At 35.5% G+C, this 9,737-nt stretch overlaps 1 long non-coding RNA gene across 1 annotated transcript in view; it reads right to left on the reverse strand.

Moving 5' to 3' along the window:
* LOC140627590 (uncharacterized) overlaps positions 1–9,078 on the reverse strand; it is a 43,643-nt gene extending 34,565 nt beyond the window's left edge. Inside the window, exon 1 of the long non-coding RNA XR_012026260.1 lies at positions 8,940–9,078. This is a non-coding gene — a long non-coding RNA (uncharacterized lncRNA). The remainder of the gene's footprint in view (positions 1–8,939) is intronic.
* Between the last annotated feature and the right edge of the window lie 659 nt (positions 9,079–9,737).

Consider the following 9,737-nt stretch of genomic DNA (forward strand, 5'->3'; position numbering starts at 1 on the left):
AGATGGCTTAACAGATGAATTTTACCAAACATTTAAAGAAGAATTAATACCAATCCGTCTTAAACTTTCCCAAACAAATCAAAGAGGAAACACTCCCAAACTAATTTTACAATATTGTTCTGATACCAAACCCAAAAAGGAAAGTACTAGAAAATTACAGACCAATATCCCTGATAAACATAGATGCAAAAGTTCTCAATAAAATACTATCAAACAAAATAAAGCAGCACGTTAAAATAATAATTCAGCATAATCAAGTGGGATTTATTCCTAGGATACAAAGATGGCTCAATATACAGAAATCAATCAATGTGAAACATTCCATTAACAAGAATAAAAGAGTTGTGTGACCATCTCAGTGTACCCACAAAAAAGCATCTGACAAAATTTGACATCCATTTATGATAAAAAAGTCTTACCAAATTAAGCAATGAAGGAACTTACCTCAACATAATAAATGCCATATATGACAAGCCCACACCTAACATTATACCCAAAGTGAAAGGCTGAAAGCTTTTCCTCTAAGATCAGGAACAAGACAAGGGTACTCACTCTCGCCTATTCAACACAGTACTGGAAGTCATAACCACAGTGATTAGACAACAAAAAGAAACAAAAGCCATCAGAACTAGAAAGGAAAAAGTAATATTGTCTTTATTTGCAGAAGACACGATTTTATAAATACAAAGTCCTAAAGACTCAACCAAAAAAAAAAAAAACTGTTATGTCTAATCAATGAATAAAGTAAAGTTGCAGTACATAAACTTAACATACAAAACCAGTAGCATTTGTATATGCTACTAATGAATTATCTGAAAAAGAAATAAATTGATCACATTTGTAATTGCATCAAAAACAATAAAATATAAAGAAGTAAATTTAATCAAAGAGGTGAAAGCTCTCTACTCAGGAAAGTACAAGATATTAATGAAAGAAATCTAAGAAGACACAAATAAATGGAAAAGTATCCATGTTTATGGATTAGGAACATTAAAATTGTTAAAATGTCAATACTACCAAAAGCCTTCCATAGATTCAATGCAATTCCTACCAAAATTCCAATAGCATTTTACACAAGCTCCTTGACATGGGTCTTGGTAATGATTTTTTGGATATGACACCAAAAGCACAAACAACAAAATAAATACCAAATGGGACTACTTCAAATTACAAAGCTTCTGCACGGCAGAAGAAACCATCAATAAAGAAAACAATCTACAGAATGGGAAAAATATTTGCAAACCATATATCTGAAAAGGGGTTGATATTCAAAATATATAAAGAGCTCCTACAACTCCATAGCAAGAAAAAAAGAAAGAAAGAGAACAAGCAAAATTTCAACCCAAATAACCCAGTTAAAAATGGGAAAAGGACTTGAACACTCTTCCAAAGAAGATATACACATATTATATGCCAATAAGTACATGAAAAGCTCCTCAACAACACTAGTCATTAAGGAAATGCAAACTAAAACCACAATGAGACATTACTTTATGCCTATTAGTATAGCTACCAACCAAAAGACAAGAGATAACAAATGCTGGTATAGATCTGAAAAAAAGCTTGAACCCTTGTGCATTGTTGGACTGTAATTTGGTACAGCCATTATAGAAAACCATATGGAGATTCCTCAAAAACTTAAAAATACAACTACCATATGATCCAGCAATTCCACTTCTGGGTATACACTCAAAGGAAAACACTAACTTAAAAATATATATGCATCCCCATATCATAGAAGCATTATTTAGAATAGTCAAGATATGGGAACAATCTAAGTGTCCATCAATGGATGAAGAGATGAAGAAGTTGTGGTATGTATATCCAATAGACTACTATTCAGCCATAAAAAAAACAATGAAATCCTACCATTTATGAAAACATAGATGGACCCTGAGGGCATTATGCTAAGTAACACAGAAAAAGACAAATATTGTATGATCTCTCTCATATGTGTATGTGTAATATAAAACAACAAAAAAAGCCAAACTCAAAGAAAATGACATCAGATTTGTGGCTACCAGAGGTGGGGAAGGGGGAGCTGGAAGAAGGAGGTCAAAAGGTACAAACTTCCAGTTATTAGATAAATAAGTATTGGAATATAATGTACAAAATGATGAATATAGTTAACACTGTTGTATGGTGTATAATAAAATCGTTAAGAGAGTAAATCCTAAGAGTTCTGATCACAAGAACTCTTTATTGTATCTACATGGAATAAATGGATATTGTTATATAAACATATTGTAATGATTTCACAATGTATATAAATCAAACCATCATGCTGTACATCTTAAACTTATACAGTGATAAATGTCAATTATTTCTCAATAAAACTGGAAAAAAATCTAGGGTTAAATTCCTTAGCTCCCTCAGAGCTCTACCAAATTAAGATGTTATAAACATTAAAAACCCAGTGCTTTGGGTGCCTGGGTGACTCAGTTGATTGAGTGCCCGACTCCTGATTTTGGTTCAGGTCATGATCTCAGGGTTGTGGGACTGCAGCATCAGGCTCCAGATTCAGCCCAGAGTCTGCTTGTTCTTCTCCCCTTGTTCCTCCCCCATTCTCTCTCTCAAATAAATAAGTAAAATATTAAAAAAAAAAACAGAACAAAAAACTCAGTGCTTAAATATGACATCAGACAGAACCATTCAAAGTGTAGGGACCTGTGAATGAATTTTATTGGTCTACAATGAAGTAGAGGAAATGGAATCTAAACCTTTAGAAATGTTTATAGCAATCTGACAAGAGTAATTTTATGCTTGTTGATTCCAATAATTTAAGAACAGATTTTTAGTTTGTTTATTTTAGAATATTTTTATAAATTAAGTATCACTCTATTAAAAATTATCCATCTATGAGAAATTGGTAATGATGTTTAAAAAGTGAATGGACAATGGGATACCTGGGTGACTCAGTTGGTTGAGCTTCTAAATCCGTTTTGGCTCAGGTCATGATCTCAGGGTCATGAGATCCAGCGCAACATCAGGCTCCATTCTTGTGGAGCCTGCTTAAGATTCTCTATCTCCCAACCCTTCTGCCCCTCCCCCACACACACTTGCTCTCTCTCTTTCACTCAAAAAAAAAAAAAAAAGAGTGAATGGACAAATACAAAAAATCTTGGTACTTTGCTGGGAATAGTTTAACAAGTACACTATGGACACTTTACTGACACTGAAAATGTGGCATTCTTATACTACCACTCTTACACTGCCACTCTTCCCGAATGCCTATTAAATTCTAATTTTCTTCTGGAATTACAAGTTGCAACAAATTATGGCTAAATATACACTTCATATATCTATCTTCTCTTCCTTAATTTATGTTGAACTTTAGCATGTTCTCTGTGAACATTTTTCTAAAATTACTTATAAACACAATCATACTTAAAGCATGACATTAAAATTGTTACTGTTTCAGAAAAATATATTTTGAGAACCTAGAGCCATAGAATGTTCATAATTATGTGAGATTGTACCAAAGAGAGTTTATTTGCTTTTGTCTTCCTATTGTGCATGTTTATACTGCTGCAAAAATAAAACAACCAGAAATTAATGCATAAGTGTCATGGATGCTATTTTGAAGGCACAGACTCCTCTGGTAGGCCCAGCACTCCTCACGTTGGCATGTGGGGACTAGGAAAATATCTTTAGCTTAGCTTTCAAAGGGTATGCTCATCAGAGTGAGATTGTAAGACGTGGTTTCAGGTTTAAAGCACATGAGGAAGCTTGTTAGCAGGAAGATAATGCAAAGAGATGATGTCTAAAGGGTGCATTCAAAACCCAAATAGGAATAGTTGTTCAGTCATGCTGTGGCCTACAGTGCTCATATCAGGTGATACTCAGTCAATTTAAGAGTAAATGGTGAAAATAAAAGACTGAACTACAGATGTTAAGTCTATACAAGCATCATTAGTGCCTAATTCAAAACTCTTCAAAAATGCATCTCTATTTTGCTTTAGCATTAAGGCATAGGTCAGCTATCCTCAAGGAATAGCTAACAAAGGGTCATACACAAATAAAAGCTTAATCATAGTTTATGAATTAAAACTGTAAAAAATTAAAAATATGAGAAAATAATTACTAAAGATAGTAATCACAAACAAGAAAATACTCAACATTGATAAATATTTTATATTTTAAAAAGAGATATTTTGAATCTTTAGCATATAAATAAATTCTCAGAGATTCTGATGCAATGACTGTGGGGTAGATCCAGAATTCTGTATGTTTACCAAGTGCCACAATTAGGACAGCGATGGGAAACACCACAAATCCAACATAATAGGCACTAGAATGGGGATCCCTGGGTGGCTCAGTGGTTTAGCGCCTGCCTTTGGCCCAGGGCGCGATCCTGGAGTCCCAGGATCGAGTCTCGCATCGGGCTCCCGGCATGGAGCCTGCTTCTCCCTCTGCCTGTGTCTCTGCCTCTCAGTCTCTATGTCTATCATGAATAAATAAATAAAATCTTTAAAAAAATAGGGACTAGAATGACCTAGGCCTCCATTTTATTATAAGCTGGCTTGAGGCTTACTGCTAGGCCATGTTGTTCTCTTGTTAGATATAAACAATCTCACAGAACACCAACATTACACAAGATGACTCTGAGGCCATGAATAAATTGGGATGTAAATAAGATTACTATGTCACCCACAGAATACCAACATCCCTCTTTCTCAGCTGATCTAAGTGACTGTTGCTTCTTTGCCTATGACAGCTTTATCCCCACTCTATTCTGCCCCCACCCCACCCCAAGTAGGTAAAGATAACCAGTCATAGAATTGCCCTGGCTTACTAAGAGCACCTAATTGAAAGTGAGTCTCCACTTACTTAGACATTTCCTAACATTTCCTTTTTTTTTTCTAACATTTCCTAACCAAACACAAATCCCATAATAAGTCTTTAGTAAAAAAAAAAAAAAAGTCTTTAGTAACAACCTCTGAGATGCCACACATTCCCCATGATGTATATTCTCCCTCATTGCAGTAAGTAATAAACTCAATTTGTTCCACTATGGTTATGTTCCTGGTGGTCTTTGGCTGGAGGGCATTGATGTGCGTACCATAAGTACAAACAAATGTGGTATCAAATATTACCGACATATAGCACTTAAAGATAAACAAGATCACTGTGCAATCCAAAGAGTATCAAAAAAATTCTGAAGCCCAAAGTTCGCTTATTTTTCCAAGAGACTTTCAGCTTCTTGACTGGAGGGACAGTGCTTTCACTATTTGCCTAGTGTCTTCCATTAGGAGCCAGGTATGTAGTACAAGCTCAGGAAATATGTGTGAAAGAAAAAATAAATAACAGGTAAAGAATTTTCCAAACTTGATAAATTTACTAGAAAATAACCCCTCAATCATAGGCAGAATAGTGCCCACCACCAAAGAAGTCCATGTCCTAATACCCAAAACTTGTGACTATATTACCTTACATGGCAAAAGAGACTTTGAAGGTGAGATTAAGTCAAGCACATGGAGATGAGGAGAATATTCTGAATCATCCAGGTAGGCTTAATATAACCACAAGGGTCCTTATTAGAGGATGGCAGAGGGTCTGAGTCAGAGAATATGTTAGGATAGAGGCAAAGGTTGGAGAGAGGGATAGACAGAAGAAAATGTAGAAAAGGGGAAAGATTTGGGGCACCTGACTGGCTCGGTCAGCAGAGCTTGGACTCTTAAACTTATGATTGTAAGTTTGAGCCACCTTCTGAGTATAGAATTACTTAAAAATGAAACCTTTAGAAAAAAAATTAAAGGGGAAGGATTTAAATATGCTCTGAAGGTAGAGGCTTTGAAGATGAAGGAAGAAGTCATAAATCAAGGAATACAGTCAGTTTCTAGAAGCTGAAAAAGGAAAGGAAATGGATTTTTCCCTATATGTTCCAGAAGGAGCATGGCCTTGCCAACATCCTGATATCATGACTTACCACCACCCTTACTGTGAGATAATAAATTTATGTTACATTATGCCAGTAAATTTGTGGCAATTTGTTACAGCAGCAAGAGGAAACTAATATATCCCTAAATGGGAGAAGACACTTTTTAGACAACATTCCTCTATGTCTTAAGATAGATCTACCCACGAGCATTCTTATGGTGAGTCTCAGGGTCTTGGTTATAAAAATGATGAGTCAACCTAGGATTCTCAGGTAAAAATAATATAAAAATCTCTCTTAATCAGAAATCTATAATAACAACATAAATTTAATATACTAAAAATACATTCAAGATATTAAACATCTATAATGTCCTGAATAATTAGCTGAATTGTGAATTCAAATGTAAAGTAAAATATGGATTATATACAGCTATAAATGTGGTATGGCTCTGCTTTATGTGGGCACAAGTGTGAATATATTACTACCAAAAGTTTACTTGATAGTGTTAAAATTAAATACAAAATGGAGACCAGACTAAGAATTCCCTGAGCAGACAAAATCATTTAGGCCATGTCAGCAAAACTAAATCTAGTTTATTTCATGAACCTAAGAGAAACTTAGCTTAGGTTATTTCTTATAAATGCCTTTGACAATAATAAAAGAAACAAGTCATCTTCCTAAAACTGATCTTAGATAATCACTTTTAACCAATCCCCTGCTGTCTGGAAACCCCCACTGTAATAACCAATTACTATAAAGGTTAACAACTTCCTCATTTTTACTTTATAAGACATCCTATAATTTCATGCCCCTGAGATTCCTATTAGTCTTTGAATTTGGAAGCTCCCACTTCACAAACTGTTCTTATAGGCATAATAAACTCTTACTAAATATTATTTAATGATTTGGTGCTTTTCATTTTAGTATTTCTGGATCTTTGACAACAGTGACCCCCAAATATGTATGACCAGGACATCAACCCTCTCAAAAATCCAGCCTCCAACAAGTATTTTATTTCTCTCCAGTGGATGTCATACATCTTCTAAAATTAAGTCAGGGCCAAAGAATACAACTATTGCCACTCTAGGTCTACTAAGGTTATCTAGGTTTCCAAGCAGGGTTCTACTAAGTCCATTTCCTCCCTCCCAGAGTTATATCCTCTCATAAAATTACAACATTTTAAAGGTATTAAATATGATCATTGGGGTCACATCATGTTCTTTTATTTTCTTCCAGAAGTGTGATGACTATCTATCTTTTCCCCTTTTTGCAAGAAAATGAAATCCTCATGGACAACAACTATAACAAATAGAAACCAGACACAGAGAGGGGTTCCTGGCCCACTATTTTTACAGGCAGGCTGACTGAATCCCAGGGTGGAATCAGCTATAATACCCCACAGTAATTCACAATCCTTCTCTCTAAACTGCTGAAATCCTTAATATTACTTTAAGTCTTTCCAAACAGCCATGATCCATTGATCTGCTTAAAGTCCTGTGCTTTAAAGTCCTGGGCCATATTGGACCTCTGACTTCAATGTATCAGAACCAATGTACTCTTAATGTCTTCAGTATCTATGTCTGCAGTTTTACAAAGTTATCTTTTAATTGCAGAATGTCATCAATGTTTCTAGTGGTCCACCTATTTCTATTTTTATTTATAACTGCTAAGATTCATTTAAATGCAGACATGGTTCTTCTAACTCATTATGCCCTCCAGGATCTTTTTTTTAAAAAGATTTTATTTATTTGTTCATGAGACACACACACACACACACACACACACACACACACACACACACAGAAGCAGAGACACAGGCAGAGGGAGAAGCAGGCTCCATGCAGGGAGAGCCCGACCTAGGACTCCATCCCGGGTTTCCAGGGTCAGGCCCTGGACTGAAGGCGGCGCTAAACCTCTGAGCCACCAGGGCTGCCTTACCCTCCAGACTCTTCATCTCACCACCCCCACACATACATACAGACATACACATACTCTCTCTACTGATTTCCTCCCTAATCTATTAGCTCCTTTCTAACCTTCAGTGTTCTTTTTTCTATCTGTTCTTTATCATATGATTCATCACCACCATCACTCTCCTCCCCCTTATTCTTGCATCATACATGACTTGTACAATTCCAACCCTGGATAATTGGACCTTTCTCTCTCTTGACTTGGACTACTGATGGCTGCTGGAGAAGTACATTCAGTTATTTTATTGGTTATGCCATAAATCCCTGATTTTCAAAATCACCAGGGCTTTCCTCTATTACATCTTCCTTTCACTTCTAGCAAGTTACCTCCCATTTGACAATCATAATACAAGCTATCAAGGGGAAAAATTCTCCCCCACATTAAGATCTTTTTTTAAAGATTTTATTTATTTATTCATAGAGATGCAGAGAGAGAGAGAGGCAGAGACACAGGCAGAGGGAGAAGCAGGCTCCATGCAGAGAGCCTGATGTGGGACTCGATCCAGGGTCTGTCTCCTGGATCACGCCCTGGGCTGCAGGCGGCGCTAAACCACTGCGCCACTGGGGCTGCCCCACATTAAGATCTTTATCACCACTCTACAAATTATGTGTAGAGATCCACCATCATTTACATCCCTACCTCTAGCCCAGTCATTTACTAAATAAACTTTTGGCTTGGTAGGCTTAGAGAAATTATCAAATATTCTTCCTCTTTCTCTTTCCTGTATCTTTGAGTTTTCTATCATTACTGATTTGGACACTCTTTCCATTTTCCATCCTTGGGCTAAAGTAGGGAATCTAACTTCCTTATGCGCCTGTATATATCTGTTCATTTCTCTATCACAATATTTATTACATAAAATTGAATTTATCTGTTTCTTACTAGACAGTCAAAAATTTTGGAAGTGAGCCATGTGATTACTTTCCTGTTTCCCCTATAGACTGTAAGAATTCAGAAAGAGCATGTCTTAACTCTGCATCTCGATGTTTTTAGTGCCTAGTACATAAAATCTTGTAAGAATGTTTATTGATAAAATATTCAAAGTATTAATGCATGCATGAATTTGAATTCTTCAAGAAATGCCTACCTGCTTCAAAATACCTTTTTCTCCACCTCTCCTGTAGGAAGAATTTTGCAGACCTTGTTCAGAGAGGAAAATAACTCCTTCAAATTGTAGTGGTCCTTATTTATATATTTACATAATGTAGTCAATACTTGGGGGGTAGGCTTTCCTTTAAAATTTGAAAAATAGACAAACATTATTTTCAATATAAACATAAAATGGGTCACACCGGTCATTTCAAAGAGACAGACATCTAGCTTGTTAAACTTGACTTTAACGTGTTTTAATATATTAACGTATTTAAAGAGAGTATATCCAAAGGGAATTCAGTTAGATATGATAGTATAAAACGAGAGTAGAGAGGAGGAGATAAGGATAAATAGATACTGAGGCATTTATGGGTAGTACACTTTCAGGCACCATACAGGTGAAAGAAATAAACACCAATTGAGATTAAGAATTCCCTTCCACTAACAAGGTTTACACAATTCTAAATTTTAAGCATCTGGATATATCTTAACCTAGGTCATTAAACATCACACATATGAAATTCCTTTGTTTAATTTCAATCAGTCTAGCCAATAATTTGGTTTCCTTTGCCATGTTTGAGCATTTCAGTTTCTATGATAATTTATTGTTAAGCCCATATAAGAATTCTAATTTTATGTATCAGTCTTATAACCACTGTGAATATATGTTCCTGGGTTCTTAAAAATTTAGGATTCTTAGGTTTCTTAACCTACAACTGGCCTCTTAATAGTGTTAGGGCTATCAAAGAGATGAAGCCTCTTCTAATACTTCCTAGCTTCTTTGACCAGTGAC

The sequence above is a fragment of the Canis lupus genome, chromosome X (genome assembly GCF_048164855.1).
Source record: "Canis lupus baileyi chromosome X, mCanLup2.hap1, whole genome shotgun sequence".
Lineage (NCBI taxonomy): Eukaryota > Metazoa > Chordata > Mammalia > Carnivora > Canidae > Canis > Canis lupus.